The sequence below is a fragment of the Hipposideros armiger genome, unplaced genomic scaffold, assembly GCF_001890085.2.
Source record: "Hipposideros armiger isolate ML-2016 unplaced genomic scaffold, ASM189008v1 scaffold_785, whole genome shotgun sequence".
Taxonomy (NCBI): domain Eukaryota; kingdom Metazoa; phylum Chordata; class Mammalia; order Chiroptera; family Hipposideridae; genus Hipposideros; species Hipposideros armiger.
In genome coordinates, this window is record NW_017732135.1 from 525343 (window position 1) to 535440 (window position 10098).

Sequence of the window (10098 nt, forward strand, 5' to 3'; positions counted from 1 at the left end):
AAGCAGAAGTATTCGATGGACTGTGTAAGCTGGTCTCCTTGTACACAAACCATGCATTTCCTCCCCAAAGTATCATATTCAGAAAGCCGAAGATCACAGATACATTTAGGGATCCCATACTAGTCACAGAGACAAAAGAACACGTCACTCCCTGTTTACAAGGCCCCAGCTCCTGGACGATATTGTGACCTGTGGCTACTTTAATGTCTGTAAGAGCTTTAGCCCAGGCTGAAGTGCTCACCAGCCACAAGAAAGTGACTACGAGAGTCACAACGAAGTCAACCATGGGAAGTTTGCGATTATCCCGATACAGGTTTGTGTAACCAACATAGAGCAGAAGGGCAGCAATGCAGTACAGGAAGACAAAGACTGTAAACGTCACGTAGAATTGCGCAGAGGAAGAGTAATCGCCAATAAGGACTTGAGTTTTCCAGTCAATACCACACACATTTACATCTGGAAGTGCCTTAAACGATGCTTGATTCAACCTGAATGGATATCCAAAAGAAGCTGTAATCGTTTTATTTTCATGACTTTTAGGACAACTCACTAGAATTTCTGTGTTGCCCCTAAAACCTCCACAGGTGGCAAAAGCAAAGATAGAAGCAATCCACTCGAGGACCTTGATGAAGCCGAGCGGCTCCTTGAGCGGGTTGAGGTTGAGCTGGAAGGAGGACATCCTCTGAGGGAAGGAGGGAGAGACAATCAGGACAGCGGGGTGGAGGCAGAGGGGGACCGACCATGTTGTCCTTTACTTTTACCTTAGTAGGCAGTCTTGTCATTCCCTAACCCTAAAACCTGCACTGAGGTGTCATGCCCTTGAAATTTATAGGGTTTATCTCCCACCCTGTCATATGCACGTGTCTAACTAGGGCATTAGGAGTGCTTGCTGCCCCTGCTTAAGCTCCTCCAGTTAGTATCACATCTTCAGCATAGTGGACCACCTGAATATGCTGGAAAATATTAAGATCAGGGATTCTGGGGACTATGTTGTGATCCCATGAATGTTAACAGCTCTGTGGCACATATTGAATGTGAACTGCTGTCTTTCCCAGGTAAATGTCAACTGCTTTCTTGATTAGGATTTAAAAGAACTGCACATATTAAGCACCAGAAACTGTACTGATCTAATCTAGAAAAATACTGTTTGGCATAGCAGCTAATAACTGAGGCTATTCACTGGTGCATTTAACATTAGTCCACCATCATCTATGATATCCCATGTGTATATTGGATACTTTGGGATTATATCCTGGACATATATTGTCAAATTGTCAAGATTGTGAATCCTGTTATGTTTATAAAATGAGTGTTACTTGACTTTAGTAGGTAATTTTGATGGCTACATTTGAACAAAAACTCTGTTTTAGGGTAGCAACTCTGCCTTAGTTCAGATCTTTTTCTCTTTCAATTTTATTTTACCTGAGTCACTTTGAGTCTACTATGCATATTCATTGTTTGGGAATATGTCAGGATATGGGAAAACAGAAATGAAGGGTTCTTTTTTTCCACCTCTTATTCTTCCAGGGCCACCCCCCACCTCCACTCCACCCACCCACCATCCTCTTCAGCATTCATAGTACCTACTGGATTAGAGTTAGCTGATACTCCAGAACAGGATATCTGTGTGTTTATACCTGCACACTCAGGTCATGTTGCTTGCCAAACAAACTTCACTCAGACATAGGCTAAAAGCCTCAAATTCAGGGACCCACCTGTATAGCTCTGCATCTCACCTCCTCCAAGCAAGTATGTATTTTTTACAGAAGTCCATCTGCTTTGCTCATTATCTAGCATGCTAAGTGGGGCAGCTATAGTTCAGTTCATATCTTGTGTCTTCAGTTGAGTCCTTTTGAGTCCTTTTTTCTGCTTACACAGAGTTCTGGAATTTGTCAAAAAAGTAAGTAGACAAAATATGTAGATCCTCACTTTTTCACTTTCATTTAAAAAATAAATCACTGGATATAGAATTGTGAGTTGACATTTTTTTTCCCTTTCAATATTTTGAAGATACAGAGAGTTTGAACTGCTTTGCAATTGCAGCAGAAGCCTCAGCTGAATTATGTGAAGCTCTGGAGTTGGGATGGCTTTTTAGAATTGTCTCATTTGAAGCACGCATCTCAGGTGTCCTCTGTTGTCTAGTGTGGCCTCTGGTAGCCCTGTTCACCTCTCTGACATCATTACCACTCTCTTAATTCATAGATGCCTTCTATTTATTTCTTTACCAGGTTTCTACATTTGTATATCTAAAATGTCTTTTTGGGGTACTTTATAGGAAAATTTCATTGTATTCTCAGCTTGAGATTTTTGAATCAGAAGACAGTCTTTTAAAGAGCTATCTATACATTGTTTAGCAAAAATGGAATTGGAAAAATTACATTTCACTTCCCTAGTAATTAAGTTGTCAACAACCTCAATATTAAAATGTATCTTGGAAACAAGAAGTAAGTAGAAAAGATATGATAATAGCTTCCAGAAAAAATTTCTCTATCAAAATTCTTAAACAGTTCAAGCTTATTTGAAGCCTTTTTATTTGTTTGTTTTATTTTGTGTGCCCATTTAATAGCAGTACTTTTTAAATGTATCGAGATTGGATTTAGAGACACAACTTGAAATATGACAAGTATGGAAAAGACTATAAAAAGGCAGGAGAACTAAGAAAGTAGAAATACAAGGAGAACGTTTAGCACAAGGATGAAAAGTCCTGTACACATCATGTGCAGGGTGATATGTCTTTTTTATGACATGATTCAGTCAATAGTGTTTTTAACATTAATGGGGAGACATTTGGGAAGTTATTACAATACAGTGCATGCATTTTAAAATCTTCCCATAAAAAGGATTAAAAATATAAAAATAAACAGAGTTGCTTATTATTCTATTAGTTATTTACAATGTCAAATTAATATAACACATATTTCTTTAATTTAAATTAAAATTTGTTTCATTATAACTTAAATTTGCTTTCCGGCAAGGATAAGGGATGTTGGTTTAAATATGCCTTTCTTTCCACTTTTACACTCCCAACCCCAGAAATGGATATTTCTTTATTTATTTCTCACATAATAATTTAAATTTCCAGCAATAATAATACATTAAAAAACAAACAAACTACTTTTAGTCAAATCCAAATCATTCAGGAAAGTAGCTTAGGCTCTGGCTATTTCTATGTAGAAAAGAGAAGTGGGAAATCGACGTTAAAATCTTCTATTACAAAGTATTGTGTTTTGTTTTACTATTCCCTTTTTATTGCTGTCCATAACTGATTTTAAAAAATAATTTTCTGAATTTACATATTCACTTTATAATTATAGACTTACTATGTTAGGTGCCTTGGCATAGTGTGGAAGACTCAAATAATGTCAAATCAACTATGAAAACTGGAACCACAGAGTTCAACCAAAACCAAAACAAAACAAAACAAAAAAAACCCCACAATATTTTTGTATAAGAAGCACATGAGTAATTTTTCAGAAGAGTATCTTGTTTTTCATTTTTTGTATCATCTCTATAATATTGACCAAGTAAACTAAATCTCTCTGAACTTCCACTTGTTATCTGTACTACAGCATTAATAATAATCATAATTTCAGCATAATTTTGTTACACAGAAAGATTAAGACCAAGCTTATAATCAAGATTGATTTGTACACCAAAATGTATTATTAATGCAAATTCTAAGCCTATGACCCATTTATTTAGTCAAAGAATATGTTAGAATTTTCCTTTTTTAATTTGGTAAAGTTTCCTCCTACAAAATGTATTACGTCTATCACACTCTACCTCTCTTTAGGAAATATTCATCTATGTGTATGTATTTCAGAAAAAGTGAATTCTGAAATTAGAATATAAATTATAAAAAGGAGAAGATTTAGTAGTTAGATCCTATGACTGAGTACCTGTTTCATTAAAGATACTTATAAGTATGAAATAAGTAAATGAATAGAATGTATTTTCTACTAGAAACTAAAATAAAATAGAATATATCTACTTTTTGTGCCTGACAAACAAAAATTTCATGATTTCTTCCTCATATTCATGAAACATCACATTTCTCACCCAATAAAGAGAAAGCCATGGTGAAATAAAAATAGAAGCAATTAAATAATAATGGAACAATTTAATTATAGCCAATTTATAACACCTTAGCCGCATACTACTTCCAAGTTTAGAAACATTCCTTCAGTAAGGCAGGCCACATTCTCTGAGCACAATTTATTTATTCAAAGGTACAGGCACAGGACCCAATTTTGTTCAAACATATTTTTTCCTAAGGTGGCATAAACTTCAAATAAAGAAGCATGAACTCTGATAGTTGTCATTTGATACTGGGATGGTTATTAATTAAGTCCCCTAGAGTTCCTTTATTCCTGAAATTCTAAGCTGTCCAAACATGCTTCTGATAAATCTACTTTTTCACTTACCTTATCTGTTTCATTTCAGTTTCTTGTCCATAAAATAATGTGAATTGACATATAATAATATAATTGAAATAAGTGCTAGAAGCAAAAATTGAACATAAAAACATGAAAAAATAAAAGCTACATTCATAGGCAGCATAGGTATAATGAAATAAAACATAAATCTATGAAGGAAGAAGGAAAGGTGACAGATATGTAGGGAGGGGAAAACAATTCATGATAAAACAGAGTCAATTGTGAAGAAAGCCCTATTTAATTAAATAAGAGGTAATCACTGTTATAAAAGAAAAATGATTCTGGATTGGGGTAAGAACTGAGTGTGCAGCGTGAACATACTGTGATAAGACAAAAATAGTGAATGTAGTTAAATAAATACACAAGTTATAGATAATAAGTTAATTAAAAAGATTAAAAAATTAAAAGCTTGTAGATAGGAAAAGTAGTTACAGGAGAACCAATTCAGTTTAGATTTTTCATACATAAAAGAGAGGAGTGTCTATGGAGTTATAATAGAAAAATTGAAAACAAATCATATGCGATTTCATAACATTTCCAGATACTTAAGAAACACATAAACTTTTAAAGACAATTACCTAAAAGTATACCTCAATTGATGTGGGAATTAAAAAAAAAACACACGAATGATTCGAAAAAATATTAAAAATTCTAAGTATAGCACATACACTTGTTACATGAGGTGATAACTCAAATCCAAGCAAAGAAATAAAGACCACTGGTAAAGGTAATTGCATAGATTCTTACAAGACAGTAACCTACAAATGTACTCATTTTCTTTTTTTCCTTCTTAATAGATTTAATAAAGGACTGCATAAAAAGTAATTGTTAAGTTGTACTCTTGGACTTATATAAAAACATATATGACAATGATAATGCAGGATAAAGGCTGTGTAAGGCAATAAAATGGTACTAGACTCAAACCCACCAGAGGAAATGAAAAGTAAGAAAAATAGTAAACATGTAGGTTAATACATAATATTCATTATATTTGGTCAATTTTTGTGTGTTTTACCCACAAAGGATTTTCTAATATCTATACTTTTAAAAAGAATTATAGGCTGAAATTTCCTGAGTGTACTATACAATTATAACCAAAAACTTGAGTCTAGGACTAGGTTTCCTGGGTTCATTGCACGGTTCTACCTTTATGTGTGATGTATCCATGAACAAGTTGCTTAAATTCTTCTGATATCTCAGTTTCTTCTCTCCTCATCCATAAAATAGGACCAATATTAAAGCTGGTTTATGAGGACTTATAGGTCATAGGGATACCATGAGGTTTTAATAATTAATATACTTCAAACACTTATGTTAAACATGAAGTAAATATAAATTACTTTTTATACATTGAAGATAATAAGCTTTTATAATAAATGCATTATCATAAGGAAAACAAACAAAAACTCTAAAGCTCGTAGAGTGAATATTAAGTCCTAGAGCTAAAAGAATTGAGGCTCAGATAGTTGCTCTCTGAGGTCCAGAGTTTCTCTTTCTGCAGTTTCAGTTACCCACATCCCACTGTGATCCAAAAATATTAAAAAGATAATTCCAGAAATAAACATTCCGTAAGTTAAAATTGCATGCATTTCTGAAGAGCATAATAAAAATTTGCACTGTCTCACTCTGTCCAGCTTGAGACGTGAATCATCCCTTTGTCCAGTGTATCCACGTTATAAGCTACCAACCAGTCAGTCACTTTTAGGTAATCAAATTGACTGTCATAGGGAAGTGTGCAGGTAGTTTATTAAAGAGAAAGTACACACCTGAGACACAAGTGCGGGACAACTCAGAGGCCGAGTTGCGCCAAGGAAGTCCTGATCACGGGTTTTTATCCCTCCTGGGGAGGGCGTTGCTTTGCCTCCTGTCTCCTCCCAGGAAGTGGAGCCCTCAGTTTCTTGCTCTTTTGACTTTATTTGGTTTCTTCGGAACCATCATGGCATCAGGTCACAGTAATGCAATGTAAATGGAATGACAATGACATTGAAATTGGCTGAAGGTCAGGCCTCAGTCAGGGACACTGGTCCTGCCGGATAAAACTGGTTCTTGTTTTTCTCTGGCTGCGGGTTCTGGATACAGTTTCTTGTGAAACCAGGACTAGGGAGATGCCTCATGTTGTATCTTGGAGGGGGAGGTCAATTCCCTAGGTTAGTTATTCTGCCTCAAAATGATTTTAATTACAGTTTATTGTTGTAACTGGTCTATTTTATTATCAGTTATTGTTGTTAATCTCTTAGTATGCCTAATTTATAAATTAAACTTTATCATATGTATGAATGTATAAGGGAAAACAGTATATATATAGGTTTTGGTATTATCTGTGGTTTCAGGCATCCACAAGAGGAGATAAGAGTAAGATAGTGCGTGTGTGTGTGTGTGTGTGTGTGTGTGTGTGTGTGTGTGTGTGTGTGTGTGTGAAGTAAAAATTAATGGCTTATCTAGTAAACTGAGATAAAGCTTACTTCCAGACATTTCCTTGAAATGTTCCCAGTTGTGAAAGCAAAATGCCATCATTGTGCTCATTTTGCAGAAAAACATTTAAGTTGTTTTTTATGAAAATATAATGGACTTGTATTAAGATATTTATCAGTTGTGCTTCATTCTACTTGCAACCTCTTGCAGTGCAATCATGTTATTTTAAGCAAGCTGGCAATGCGGGTTTCCACATTAACCTGAGACCAAACCTGTGACCACAGGTAACAGTACCTTGTTCTAACCCACTGCACTAATCAGATGGAGTGGCATTTGAATTGGTTTAAATAGATGTAATAATCTGAATAATAATTCTTACATTGGACACTGGAGTACTAAGTAAAAGAATGTCCTTTGGCCTTGCAATGGCATTATTCTATCTGTGTAATAGACCCTGTCTGTTTATATATACCTAACGAATACAATTGCTCTCTCTATTTAAATAACTGCTGGTTTTAATGAGTTTTATTGAACTTAGAAATTGCCTTAAAGTCTTGGTTTATACATTTTTATACACTGTTTAATATTTATGACTTTGTAACATCAGTATAGAAGCTCTGTATTGTTGTTAAGAGTACCCCTTTTGAAAGAATGCTTACTATGGAAGACAAAATTGATATGGGATCAGTTCTCTAATTATAATTGCACAATTTTAAAATTTTACATTCACCAAATTCAATATCAATTTTTTTATTTGTTAAAAACTTGAACATAGAAAATATTTCCTGTGGTTATATAGTTCTCATTTACTGAGGTGTTTCTTGACATCCCTATTTAAAGTACCCAACATCTATTTTTCAACATTTCACAACCTGAAAATATTTATTTTATCTTATTTTATCTTACCTAATTTAAAAAATTGTTTTCTATTAGTACATTAGAATTATATTTCTTATTGAAGTTTCAGTATGGCACAAAATAAGCACTCTGTAAATTCAGATACACCTCCACAATTCATTACCCCAAACCCTGAGGACCACATATGTTCATAATTTAAAGTAATTTTGACATTAGATGTGCAAAAGCAGACACATACCAAATGTTACATCATACTTCAGCAGGACCTGAAGAAGCATACCCTGTAATCAAACAATAGTTTTTCTTCAGCAAAATATATGAACATTCACACTAGTGAGATAAATAAGGACTCTATAAATAGCCTCATGTCAGTTCAGGTCAGATAAAGATTGGTTGCCAAAATGACTTACAGAATGTTTTCTGTTTTCAAAATTTGCAGTTTTATCTGTAATGTCTAAGACCTAAAGGAAAGGAAGAAGTAAAAAGAATAATAATTTCATGCACTCAAAAATTATGATCTGAAGCTTTATTAAGTGAAGATTATAAAAATGTTGAATAAGAGAAGTTTAATAGGCTGTGAACAACAGATCAGCCATTTTGTTTTTGAGTGTTAGTACCCAGTAGATTGTCTGGCACATAGACACAACTCATTAAGTTGTAGCTGAAAGGATAATAACAGCAGCATAAGAGCAATAAAAGCTCACTCACATCCTGTGCTCATTTTTTGAATACGTAGTTCTTTACATGCATTAACTCATTTAACCCTCATTACTGCATGAAGTAGATGCTGTTCCTATCTGATTTACTAATGAATAAATGAAAGATTAACTTATTTCCCCAAGGTCCTAGCACTATGAGAAGAAATGCTGGGATTCAATCTAGAAAATACAGCTCCAGATCTCAAGCTTTAATTACCATGGAATGGTGCTTCATGTCCATAACCACTGGCACGCAGCAGTACTCACTAAATATCAGCTAAATTCGGTTGAGACAGTCTAAACTAAGTGTATGAACAAACACATCTTTTTGTGTGTGTGATGAGTTATGACAATGTCTTTAACAAAAAGATATTTAGAAGCAGACAGCACTGCTCTCCATTGTGGATGAATATTTATTAGCTACTCTGATCTTGAGAAATTTACTTCATGTCTATCAATTTCATAATTCTCATCTATGAAGTGGGCATGGTAAAAGCATTTGCCTAACAATCTTCTTACGAGGATTAAATCAGATAATGTATACAGGCTACAATTTCTCTAACGTCTCCTACCATTAGGAATTGTTTTTCCTTATTAACAATCAAGTATGATTGTAGGATATCTGTTGATGGTTAGTTTAATGGTCCATAGTGCTAAACTCTAGTTACCAGCTATTCAATCAACTACAAATCTAGGTGTTGTGAAAATACTTTGTAGATGTGGCTAATATGGACAGTCCATTCACTCTTAGTAATGGTTATCCTCCATAAGCGGATTGGATATTATCTGGTCATTTAGGAGGCAGTAAGAACAAAATTGGTTTCCCAAAGAAGGCTGTGGATTGCAGCTTCAGCTTCTGCCCTCGAGTTTCCAGTCTGCTGGACTGCCCATAAATTTTAGACTTGCTACAGGTCTTAACAATTGTGTAAGCCAATTCTTTGAAATAATTTTATATATACTATATGTATGATTTTGTTCTCTGCTCTGTTTCTCTTATAGAACCCTGACTAATACAATAACTCTTATATTGGGTTGTTGGAAAAGTCATGATGTATTTTTTCTATGTTTTTTGTTGCAAAAATATGTCATGACTTTTCCGACAACCCAATATTTTATTAAGGTAATAACTAGTATTTTTTATAATCAAGAGGAAATGCTTATGTATCTTACAAATCCATACTAGTTTCTGTTTATCGTTCCCCTGGGGGACCTGGGGTAGCTGGACATTACAAAGCAGACCTCCCTAATTTTAGAATAGGGAGACATATAAATTGAGGAGGAGACTAAATCCATACTAGCTACTGAAATTTTGAAAAAATTCCCCAAACTCCCCCATTTATTAATTCTATGTTTATTTGGTGGGGGAGCATGCGATCTATAAGACACAGTTGACTGAAGTTGACAAGGCTCACTACTGGCCACTATTCCATATAGAGATTTTTAGTTACTTCCCTTTCTGTTATCCTAATTATTACTCTTGCTTCCATTCCTGGTCTGTAGTTTCTCAGGGATCCTGCCAGGAAAGTAAATTGCCTCCTGTGCTTCAGTGGGCCCTGTGACTATTCTAGGATGTGGATTACTCAACTCCGCTTGCTTGCCAGGGTCCAAAATATTGAAAGCTCGCAAATGCAAATATTCTCTCTCTCTCTCTCTCTCTCTCTCTCTCTCTCTCTCTCTCTCTCTCTCTCTCTCTC

The 10098-nt window shown here is 34.6% G+C and overlaps 1 pseudogene; it reads right to left on the minus strand.

The window, feature by feature from the left end:
* Positions 1-725, minus strand: part of LOC109374085 (synaptophysin-like protein 1 pseudogene) — a 2659-nt pseudogene extending 1934 nt beyond the window's left edge.
* Between the last annotated feature and the right edge of the window lie 9373 nt (positions 726-10098).